This window comes from Sebastes fasciatus, chromosome 5 (assembly GCF_043250625.1).
Source record: "Sebastes fasciatus isolate fSebFas1 chromosome 5, fSebFas1.pri, whole genome shotgun sequence".
In the NCBI taxonomy this organism is placed as follows: Eukaryota; Metazoa; Chordata; class Actinopteri; order Perciformes; family Sebastidae; genus Sebastes; species Sebastes fasciatus.
Window position 1 is genome coordinate 20,322,476 of NC_133799.1, and position 12,647 is coordinate 20,335,122.

General features: G+C 41.0%; 1 protein-coding gene across 1 annotated transcript in view; it reads right to left on the reverse strand.

Annotated features, from left to right (window-relative positions):
* Positions 1 to 10,896, reverse strand: part of ncanb (neurocan b) — a 218,599-nt gene extending 207,703 nt beyond the window's left edge. Inside the window, exon 1 of the mRNA XM_074635645.1 lies at positions 10,861 to 10,896. The gene's annotated coding sequence lies outside the window, so the exon portion shown is untranslated. The remainder of the gene's footprint in view (positions 1 to 10,860) is intronic.
* Positions 10,897 to 12,647: the final 1,751 nt, after the last annotated feature.

The following is a 12,647-nucleotide window of genomic DNA, read 5'->3' on the forward strand; positions in this document are numbered from 1 at the left end:
TTGTTTTTCCTGTGCTCTCCTATAGAAAAAAGCCCCGCAGCCCAGCGTACTTCATAACTGTTGAAAGAATCACTAACGTAAATGCGACAGACAGACAATGCACGGTGCTGTGAGAGATAAACTATGAACTACATCAGGAGTTATCAACTTTATAAATTAATTGTGCCTTCTGGACAAAGTGCTGAAAAAAAAAAAATAGTCAATCAACAGAAAATAAATAGATAAATACAATACATTTTTGATAATTGATTCAAGTCATTAATCAAGCAAAAATTGCCAAACTATCTCTGGTTCAAGCTTCTCAAATGTGAGAATGTGTTATTTCACCCTGTTTTATATCACTGAAAGCTGCATATCTATATGTAGGTTTTGCTCTGTTGGTAGGTACAAAACAAGAAATTGTTGTCACCTTGAGCTCTGAGATGAGTGTTTTACCCTATTTTAAACATTTTATTGTCTAAATGATGAATCTATGAAACAATAGACAAATTAGTGAATGAGGAAAATAATCGTTAGTTGCATTTCAGTGGTATAAAAAATATGCTCAAATCATAACATGGCAAACTGCAGCCCAACAGGCAACAACAGCTGTCAGTGTGTCAGTGTGCTGACTTGACTATGACTTCCCCCAAACTGCATGTGATTATCATAAAGTGGGCATGTCTGTAAAGGGGAGACTCGTGGGTACCCATAGAACCCATTTTCATTCACATATCTTGAGGTCAGAGGTCAAGGGACCACTTTGAAAATGGCCATGCCAGTTTTTCTTCGGCAAACTTTAGCGCAAATTTGGAGCGCTATTTAACCTCCTTCCCGAAAAGCTAGTATGACATGGTTGGATTCCTTAGGTTTTCTAGTTCCATATGTTGCCTGTATCTTCACTCTAGCTTTAAAAGCCCGCTACAACCTCAAAAAATCGCAAATTGCGTTGAAGCATTAAAGAAATTAGTGCCGTTAAAACAAATTTGCGTTAATGCATTATTATGGCATTAACTTTGACAGCCCTAGTAGTTATTTTAAGTAACAGATGTACTTATTTTAACCCAAACCACAATCTTTTCCTAAACCTAACCAAGTAGCTTTATTGCGTAGGTAAACCTAAAAACTAAATAAAACTATGTTGGAAGTTTATTTTGAAAAGACACTATGCATGTAACGAGTGGAAACTGACACGCCATTGCTGACACGTCAAAAACTAGCGCTAGAGGGGGTTCCTAGAGCGTCATAGTTTGACCAAGCGTCGGTATTTGACGAGTTGTGAGTGGGAATGTGTTGTTGCAGGTCACACCACATCTCTCTTTCATCTCATTTCTTGCCAGCTCTCTTCTGTTACTATCTAATAAAGGCAAGAAATGCCCCAAAAGCACTTCAAATTCAATAACCTTCCTGCCTTGTATGATGCCATTGTTAATGCCTCAGTCTGTTACAGAGAGGAGCTATTCTTGGAAATGATGTACCTTCAAGGTGCATCACAAAAACACACATAAAAGGTGTGCAGACGGAACATTTGAAAGCAACCCACACACACACACACGAGGACAAGCAGTAGTACACACTGGAATGGACGGCTCTTAAGAAGTGTGATTTGTACCATGTCTCAGTTAAGTGAGCTCCATTCAGGTTACTGGCCCTCGTAAGATTTTTTACAGGTTGTACATGAGCAAAGGGAAATGGCCTGTGGTTGAGGTGATGTGGAGAGGAGATAAGGGATATGAGCCACAAAAAAAAAATACCATTACTTTCCTCTGAGCTCCAATTATTTGACAACGTTCATTGAGCATCAACATAATAAAATGTCTGCAGTTGGGTAGTTACTGTCTTTATGTCATTTTGGTGCTATTTGATAGTGTTGAGTGAGAGATGCAGCAAAGATATGAAAGAGAGGGAGAAAATGACAAGAGGCTGGCATTGAGCTCTTTACAACAGATGTACGTGTGATGCGCTTTTTGCAGGAGTTTCACAAAATGTGTTATCATCATCACAGTTTAAAACCTTTTCCTGTGTTGCAATGACCATTTAAGCGTTAGTGAGCGGGCTTTAATATTAAAGCACATACATAAACTCGCTTCTCTCCGAACTAAAGCATGGGAAGCTCGGTCTCTAGAGAGACGAAACTGCAAATCCAATTTCACTTTATAATCTTATTCGCTAGTGAAGAGCGTGGAGTTCCACATCCATCTGTAATGTCTTTGCCTTACTGTGAACTAAGCATATTCTTCACTACTTCCTGTAGATGTGAGGTACATCAAGTTATTCCTTCTTCTTTTTTTATCAATTTACCCGCCGTCCACATCCACCATCTGGTAAATGGGCCGTGGCTGGCAAATATAGCAGTTTATTTTCATTTTACTGAGTTGGGAACTTATTTCTACAGATAGAGAGAAAATCATATTTCACCAGCAGATCTCAGTCCTGCTTGACAGTGATGTATTACTTTGGTCTGGAGCATTCCCATTCACTTCTCAAGTAATTGCATTTAGATTCCAGCACCTGCATACTGGAAGAAAAATCTGAAATCTGAACAAACCAGAAAAATATAATTATCCAGTTTTGAAAATGTGCCCGAGGGGGGCTCATATAAGCTAATACTGTCTGAGACAATAACATGTTTGATTGCAGGAGACTGACAGTGATAGAGCTCACGTCGACGCAGATCATTCATCGTGAGCTGCGCTCGAGGAGAACAGTCATGAAAATCCAGTCTTAACCATTATAAATATAGTGTCGATGAGTTCCTTCAACCTCTGCCAGGCTAATCTAACAGTCATACATTAGGGGATAACAAACCCATCTGTAAGGGAACAAATAACAATTATTTTTATTATTTCTTTTAAAAGATTTTGTCAGCATGTTGGCCTTTATTTGATAGCAAGCAGTATAGAGGCAAACAGGAAATAAGGGAAGAATGTAACAATAGCAACAAAGGTCACCGGCCTGAATCGAACCAGGGATGTTGCGGTTGTGCGGTGTGCCCATTAACCATTCAGCTATCAGGACGCCCACTGTCTAGGCTTGTGCTGAGATCGTATATCGATGATTGAAGGGATGATCGAAGATTGTTTTTTCCTGCACCGATGTTAACTAACTTACTATCAGAACTAAGACGTTATAAAAATAATCTGTAGAATCATTTAGAGATGTTTCTGGTGGAGCGGCATGTCCGCCCGCTGAGCCCCGTTAATCAACACAAGTGAATTTTAAATCCTTAATACAAACTAGTTTGTCGTCTCTTTTCCATGAACCTGACACCGCGCATTTCCGTTCTCCATATACCAGCTCACCAAAACTTTGCTCTGCACTAGAGTAGATAACGTTATGGAAATGAGTTGGATTGTGATATTAAAGATGAGATAATATTGTTAGACATGATGCTGTGATATTGTCGCACCAAGCACAGACGCACAGACTTTTAAAAGGGGAGCGGTTGTTGGAATAGAGGACACATTGCCATTAAATAAAAAAAAATTATGTTTAAATATTTAAAATAACATGTTCAAACTCTTTTATAAATGTTTATTCATATAACTTTAACTGTATTGCTTGTAGAAAGCTTAAAGTTTTGATTATTTCAAAGCTCCGTCAGACGCTGTCCCTTGACGATCGGATTGCCTAATGGCGATCTCGAGTAACCCCGATTGTATGATATGAACATAGAAATGAACCCCCAACCGTACCCCTACCAATTATTTCTTTCATTGATTTTGATTAATTGTTTAGCCGATAAAACAGTCCTATAAATATTCCAAATCAGCGAATACTTATATTTGAAAAACTGGGGGGAGGAAAAAAGTTCTATGACTTAATTAAAAATGAATTGATTATCAAAATTGTTGTGAATTAACTCTGTTGATCATTGATTAATTGATGGTCACAATCAAGAGTGAATCCAATCTGCATACACAATGAGAATCCAGTTTAACTTGATCTAATGAGATAAATATTAATGTCTGTGCAAAATAGCTTCAATTCTTTTAGGGAGTGGATGTGGCTGATTTTAGCTGGCTGTGTATTATACATAAATGTGCGGGCTGGAACAGTGGTGGGAGGGGTTACCACTGTCACCTCACAGCAAGAAAGTTCTGGGTTCAAACCTGCAAGTGCTTCGGTTTCCTCCCACACAACAAAGACATGCAGGTAAGGTCGATTGGAAACTCTAAAAAAACAATTGCCCCCTCGCTCTGAATGGGAGTGTGAATGGTTGTCTGTCTCTGTGTGTCAGCCCTGTGATTGACTGCTGACCTGTCCAGGATGTTCCACTCCTCTCGCCTGGTGTCGACCGGGATCGGCTACAGCCCCCGCGACCCTCAGGATTAGCGGGTATAGCTGATGGATGAGTTTATATCAGCCACACGGCTCTAGGGATGTCAGTCGGTCGGCCCACCGCTGAAATGTCTCAACAACTATTAGAGTGATTGCCATGAAATTCTGACATTCATTTTGACATTCAGAGGATCAATTGTAACTTTGGTGGTCCTTTAGCTTTTCATCTAGCGCCATCATCGGGACAAAACGTTAATTTGACCAATACTTTGTTTCATGGCCAAATACCTACAAAACTAATGACATTCCCGTCAAACTCTGCTGCACTTTGTGTTTGCGTATTTAATGCTAAAAATGTTTGCATACTAAGATGCCAAACTAAGATGGTTAACAATGACAATGAAAAAGCTAGCATTCAGATGTTACACCATTTTCCCATCAAAATTAGCGCGTATATGTGGGTTTTTTAAACACAAGAAAACCAGCTAAAAAATAGGCGATAGAGATAGAGTATGCCGTGCCGTTGCACTGGCCTTTCTGTGTTTTTTCCAGCTGCGTCACGTTTGACATTACAGACAGCCGGCACAGGAAGCAGGGTTAATAAACAGTGAAAATATTACAGTGGTTACTTCTTTTTTGTATCTGTTACTTATTCAGTCTGTCTTTCACACTCTCAAACCAGATTGGTGATTGTTGGAACAGTGGAAAGACGGTTTTGAAGTATTTTATTTTGTTTCTGTTGAGTTTGAATGAAGTGTGTTTTACGACAATCATTGAGGTAAAATTACTGTTTCTGTCAATGGAGTCTGGTGGCTTTGAGGAGCGCATGTAAAGGCTGTTTCTTTTCACATCTAGCTTGGTGATTTAAGGGTTTATTTCGACCAAACCGGTGATTGTTGGAACTGTGGAAAGACTAACAAAGACGGTTTTGACGAGTTTAATTTTGTTTCTGTCGAGTTTGAATGAAGGGTGATTTGATGATCAGTGAGGTAAAATTATTGTTGTCTGAGTGGAGTTTGGCAGCCGTGAGGAGTGCATGTTTTGTACATTAATAAATTATAATAACTGTCCAAATCCCTGTTGATTTCATTTACTATATATTCACTAAACAACAGTCAGCACTGCACCGGAAAAGGGGTGAATATTAGCATGTCCGTGTCTTGTTTCCATCACTACCAATCGGAGCTGGAGCCGATAAATACCTATGACTGCTGCGGAGTGAATTAGTCCCGGGAATAAATGTAATTGTAACCTTTCCCACTAAAGACAAAACCAACCGATGTTGGTGTTTTTCTCGCCCAGTGGGAAAGGGGCTTTATTCTTGTATTAAAATGGAGTAGTCTGGGGTGTCCCTGTGTCCTAAGGGTTGAAGGCGCTGACCATGAACTGCAACGTCGACAGTTCAAGTCCATCCAAAATCAAATCTCTAATAAATGCAAGTAAATGTCCCCCAAACTATAAATACATGGAATATTCTGATGCTTATACAGCAGAGTTAGCACATTAAGATGCACTGCTCGGTTATGTAAGGAGGAGGAACATGCAGATACAGTATGAAGGAGATCCAAAACCACCACATCAATATTTTGGCTGTGAATTTTATGGATTTCTTTTAAGAAACAGTGCAAGTACTCTTGACAGCACCGCCTTGAGTGAAACACGCAGCCAACTGGATTCAACACAAGGCAAAAAGACACACACACACACACAATGTTGAAAGTAGAAGACAAGTAATTAGCCGCTCCCTCGTAGATCATTTCCACTCACATACTAGATGACAGTTTTCCAGTCTAGACCCTTTTGTTGTAAGCACTTATAAATCCTCTTCCAATTTCATTTCGAAAAAGGAAAAACACTCAAAACATAGGTTGCCACTTGGAGAGAGGAGCAGAATCACATCAAAGAAAACAATCAGGAATCATGTAAGACCAGTGAATGTTGGAGAGACAATTGACTTCCACAAATTTCCAATCCAAATCAGAATCACTCAGTTCAATGAATAAAATAATTGCCTGAGTTTTACCAGACAAGGGTAAGCCAACTTTATGCCACCGATATAATGATAATATAATAGTATAATAATGCAAGTGTTCCCTTTAAAAGAGCAATGAACTTTGAATTGTTAAAGCTATTTAGACTTTGGAATTGGAATGTGAAAATATGTTAAAATATCCTAAATGAATAAAACATAAATAAAATAAAACCATGGACTGTCTGGCTCTGTTAACAAAAATGTGCAATGCCCAAGTCTTATTACCGAGGGGATATCCATATATCTTACGATAAATTTATAACATAAAAATGATCAAGGTCGTGTCCATATATCGTACGATAAGTCGACAACGTTAAAATTACCATGGACATGTCCAAATATCTTACGATAAATTGATAACGTAAAACATGATCGATGTCATGTCCATATATCTTACGATGAATTGATAGAGTTAATATGATCGAAGTCATGTCCATATATTGTACAATAAGTCAATACGAAAAAATTTGTAAAGTCATGTCCATATATCTACGATAAGTTGATAACATAAACATGATTGAGGTTATTGTACGATAAGTCATCAGCATAAAAATGATCAAGGTCATGTCCATTTATCGTTGGATAAGTCGATAACGTAAACATGATTGAGGTCATGTCCATATATGATAAGTTGATAACGTAAAAATGATCAGCCTCATGTCCATATATCATACAATAAGTCGTTAACAGAAAAATGATCAAGGTCTTGTCCATGTATCGTACGATAAGTCGCTATAGTAATTATTGTGGCCGGCCTACTGTAGCTACAAATTGTGGCCATTGATGAAGAATGGGCAACTGACTGACTGTCTGAGCAGATTGTACATTTTCTACACTAGAAAATTCACCATTATTCCCAAAAGAATATCCATCTGTTCCTTCATATTCTGCAAATGAGGTGTGCATTAGCATGATCAAAGATTTAACCGCAGAACAAACTCTCTGTTCTGCCTTGTAATGAGTGACAGCAGCAAAATTCAGCTAAACAGCCTGACCTGCCTTTACAAAGATACAAAGCCTTTAATGTGACATCTAATAGCCATATTCATTTTGTGCTGTATGCTTTCCTGTCACTGTTTGGTAAACACAAGTGTTTTACAAGAAAACCATATCTGATGTAAAAGCTCCGAGTGGTTGCAAATAATAAGTTCTACATGGCCAAGCAATTAACTGGATGGAGCGGCCCTCTCTGCCTTCCTGCCATCGTTGCATACTGTAAGCCTCGCTGCATCAGTAACTAGGTTAGTTGTGCTACTTGTGCAATACAGTAAATCCCTAAGTATATGCTCTGCAGGATGACCTGAGATGGATGGATCTCTCAACCACTTCTCCTGATGAATAACTCATTTGCTTTTTGACGCAGTAGTTCATTAGGCTTGACCAAGGACCCTGTCTCTGTAGGCCAATAGCAGAGCTCTGCATACTGTCAGTCCTGATCATAAATAATGTCCCAAGAGTTGCTGCTAATCAGCTTTGCTGGAGAAAAACAGACTAGGCGGTTGCTTTAGGAGATTATGGTTTACCCTTATAGTCACAGAATAGTGCTGGGGCTCAATTATTTAAAAAATGCTGTTCTTTTATTGCAGGAGAATGGCTGTGTTTTTTCCACCCTTACCTGTCTATTCGGTATCACATCAAAATAAGCAATCGGACTGCACTGATGTGCACATGAAGATGAATACTGCTGCCTGCTCACTTGCATATGGTTCAGGTCTTTTTATTACAACCTTTATGACAGACATCGCAGTTGCATAATATGCAATGCTTTTCCAATTTAAAATGTGCTCCTATTGTGAACACGTTCGAATGGAAGCACTCTCCTCCGCTAGCTTTAACATTAAAGGACCTGACAGAGACAGAGAGAGGGAGGAAGAGAGGGAGGGAGGGAGGTGGGAGGAGGGGACAGGAGGGAGCTGTTGAGTGTCTGCTGATGGGCTAACTCAATTTCAGGGAACACAATGGAGCCAGAGGCTGATTTCCAAAAGGCAAATTGTCATTCTGAGCAGTATGGCACCTGTCTGGTGAGTTCATCTCCTGTGCGGTGGGCGTACTCGAGGGAGGAGGCCGGGACCAGAGCAGAGGACCACATTAAGGCGGGCCCCCGCGATGGGAGGGAATTGAAAGTGAAACTGTTTGAAATGCGTTTGAAATGCATTGAAATGAAAATCGGGCGGACTCTTATGGCCGCTATTGGAATTCATTCAGAAAGGCACTCAATTGGTTTTGACCAGATTGAGTGGGTGAACAGGCGGGGATCGAGTGAATCGACCCAGACAATGATGCTGTTGCCTCGGCGACGGACCGAGGACCCCGATCCCCAGGACTTCTGACGCCAGTCCTTGCACTCTCAATCCCAACCACTCTCCCCCACCCCCCTTACAACCCCCCCATCACCACAAAAACACCCCCCATACATACACCCATCCTCCACCTCTATTATTTCTCCATCTTTCAGACTGTGGGTGTACTATCAGCTGCAGGTCCCCCCCCCCCTCTTCATGCAGCGCTCCAATTACAAAGCTGTCTGCACAGATTAAAGAGGCAGCCCATCTGACAGCAGCTAAACACTTCAACATACACACACACAAACTGTGCTGCCGTGCAAAGCAAATGGTACATCTAACCCCGCCAGCCTAAAGACATCTGCACATGTACATCCCCCTGCCTGCTCTGCTCTACAACAGCTCGCCTGACACTCTCAGCGACACGTACGTATATGCACACATCTGTCAGCTCAACACACTTGACCCTATCGACTGTATACACACACCTACACGTACACAAAAACCCCCAGCACACAGCAGGTGTTTGCCGCTGCTGTCTGTCACATCCAGGAAGAAATAACACGCCATAATGAGAATGGGAGCTCCTAATTGAAGGTGCCATCTTTTTTTAATTGTTGTAGAAACAATTTGCCAGACTAACACTCGGTAGCTGTGCATGTTCGCGGCTGTCTGGAAGGTTTTTCCGGCTCATGTCCCTGACCTCGCTCTGTGGCGGGTACTCCAATGCTGAGACGCGACCTCAAGAGAGCAGGCTAATCTCCTCTCTATTATAGTCTTTTTATGTCCCCATCATTCACTCACCTGTCTCTTACATCGTTATCTGCTTTATGTGTGAATAACGGCCTTGTGCTTGAAAAAAACAATTTACCTTAGTTGTCCCTCAATTTCTTTAAATCTATACAACTATGTTTAATAAATCATAGTGAGATAACAAAAGGGTAAATGTAGGGAAACTTTAATGCTTCTGCTATCTATTCAGAAGGGAATGAGATGAAATCATTCATTCAGTTTTGAATTCACCATATCTAAAGGACTATTGTGATGTGATTATTGCAAAAGGAATAGCTATCTATAAAATATATCATTTGTAGAATACAGAAATTTAAAACCCTCAGAAGAGGCTGTAGAAGCCACGAGTCCATGCAATGCTGTAGTGACGACAACATTCATAACGGACGTTGACGGACAGCTCTGTGTCAATAACGGTTTAATTTGAAGTGTAAGTATAAGATTTAACGTTGCTAGGCGTTATATATATTTTAAATTAATTCAGACTTTGATTCTCACAAACCGTCGTTTTTTTGGTCACATGAGGTTAGCACGAGTTACCATGGTTACACATCTTCAACCGAAAAAGGAGGCTCTCAGGAAGCGACAACCTAGATTACAGCTCAGTGCGTCCGAAAAGATGCACACTACTGTTTATTCACACAAAAGTATGTTGAACGATAGGACACATATTGAGTATGAAGGGCACAGTGTGCGATTTCAGACGAAGCCCATCACTATGAGCAACTCCTTTCAAAGTACACATTTTTTTCCATGGTTACAACGTGTGGGAGTCTTCTTAACAAGATAAAACGTGTTTCTATCTGCTCTATGGAGCTTTATTATAAAACTAATAGGCCTGTTTAAACTTAAAGTGCGGGGGTGGGGGAATCTTTATGTACATGATGTACAATATGAGTATTCATGTTCACAAGCATAATTATACAGCATTATTTTTGCATTGTGACAGTATAACAACCACAACAAACCAGTATTAATTCTCCCTGTTATGAAGTGAGTTACTACTCTATATATACTGCAGTTAAAGACACCCAACCTCGGGGGGTTTTACAGTAGTTGGCAACAGCCTTCCCTTTTTTTATTCTGTTGTACTCTCTCACACACACAGTTTTTATATTTCTTACTGTAACTGTTCCATCCACAGGATCCGAAAACAGAATATAGAGAAAATGCTTTGACGTGGAAACTAAAAGAACAATTCAAAGCATGGACGTCAGGTTGTTACGAAGTGCATCATTGTACATTAACACTAGTTGTGCAAGTGAAGACTGTTAACAGTCTGATTCAGCTTGATGGTATACCTTAATTATAATCAGCACTGCAGGTAAATAAAGTTAAAAGGGATCTGCACTTTCTTTCAGGTTTCTGCTTCATCTCGTTAGGAAATCAAATACCGTTGCCCCATACCACAACTTCAATGATCCAGTCTGACACGGAAAACAACAACTGACAAAAGGTGTTGATTGATCTCTGACGATGTAGTGTGGATCTTACCTTGAGAAAACAGGGAGGAGGAGGAGGAGGAGGAGGAGGAGGAGGAGGAGGAGGAGGAGGAGGAGGAGGGTCTGTGAAGTGCTGCTCTGATGCTCGGCTGCTCATGTTCACAAGGTGTGTTGCTGCGAATAAAGTGAGACAAGGCGATTAAGAGGATGGGAGGTGGGGTCATGCATGCAGCTGCGCGAGCCCGCTGGAATACAGAGTATGAGGATTAGTCCTTCTCCTCGTCCAGACAGCAAGAGCTGAAGAGAGAGAGGTGAAAAGGACGATGTGTAAGACTTCAAAGACCAAAGAATATGTCTATCCAGCACCACTCATGTGGTCTTAAATGTCATTGCTGCTGTATAACTGGTGTGTAATTGCAAAATCCAACACCACTCTGAAAACAACAGAATGTCACAGCTTTGCACAATCCAACTAATTTCTCATCTATTGTTCTCGTCTCATGACCTGAACCTGAAGTGAAATCCCCTGAACCATGAGATCCCCCTGCTACTCCTCATGACAAATCCCCGCGACCTCACCGTAAAACGATACGCTCTGGCTTCTCTTTGCACTGCGGTCTCCTGTGAGCGCCTGCTAGTGCTCCAGTCATTACTAAAGGCCCATTTCCTTGCTCCCATATCAGAGGCCCGGGCACGCCGTTGTGGTAGCGAGGCTGTAGGCTGAGCGGGGTGAGCGAGGCATGTCCTGTGGGCCTCCAACCACATCATGAGCAAGCAGGGATTCTGACTGCTCGAGCGTGAAGTGGAAGCAGCCACACTTCATAAATCCTGCCCATCGCGGCGCTGCACATAGTCAGGGATGCAAAGCCCCGGGGACCAAAAGAATTGCAGTTCTTACATGCTGTGTTCAGCTATACAATATGCTGTAGTGGGCATACACCTGCATTATAGCCTATTGTCTTTGGGCAGTACAAGTATTATGTTGCTACATCTTGCCTTTGTAAACAAGTTCTGAATAATTCAAGCCAATATTTGAAACTCTTGGTCTATATTTGCTCGTCACATATACAAAATTACAGTATATTCTCTTTGTAATTCTGCCAGCATAGTGTGTCCAACCTCTTGGACACAACGCTGAGTAGTCCCAGGGTTCCATTATGCTCCAGTCATCAATCAATCTTTCAGTAATTTAAAGCTGTGAAAGCATGCATGTCCGCCTTTTTACACTGCCTGGAAGAAGAACACAAAACAAAGACGAGAGTGAACTCACACAAACAGAGCTACAGACGACCAATCAAATCCGGCGCTCCCTCATTGTGAGCGAATAAATTACAAGTGATTGTGCTTTGTAATGAAGGCAGCGGAGCATATTGTGCATATGCTCTGCTTTTTAACGATTTAATTAGAGAACCTCATTCAAACTGGAGCAGAAAATTTCAACATGGAGATGAGCGAGGAGCTCTGCCAGAAAACGGCGCCGCGACTCAAGATCCTGTGTTAATTGCTGCAGCAGACGACAGATGTGCCTCACGTTTCTGCCCATTTCCTGCTTTATTAAAATCAGTTGGACCCCGAAGAACGGCAAATGTTTTTCTTCCTAAACTAAATGATTTACGACTGCTAAGCGGCATCATGTCATTCTAATTTCCCACATTCTCTACCCAGTTTAGAAAGGATGCTGTCTGTGGCCTCGGGCAGTTGAGCGTGTGTTAAATCATTAAATACAGCTAAATGACAAATGTAACAGGTTATAACTTCCAACAACCACACTTCAGAAGTTTCAGATCTATTTTGTTCAGCCTCAAGGCGCACCACCAGTGACTACACCTACAATTTTCA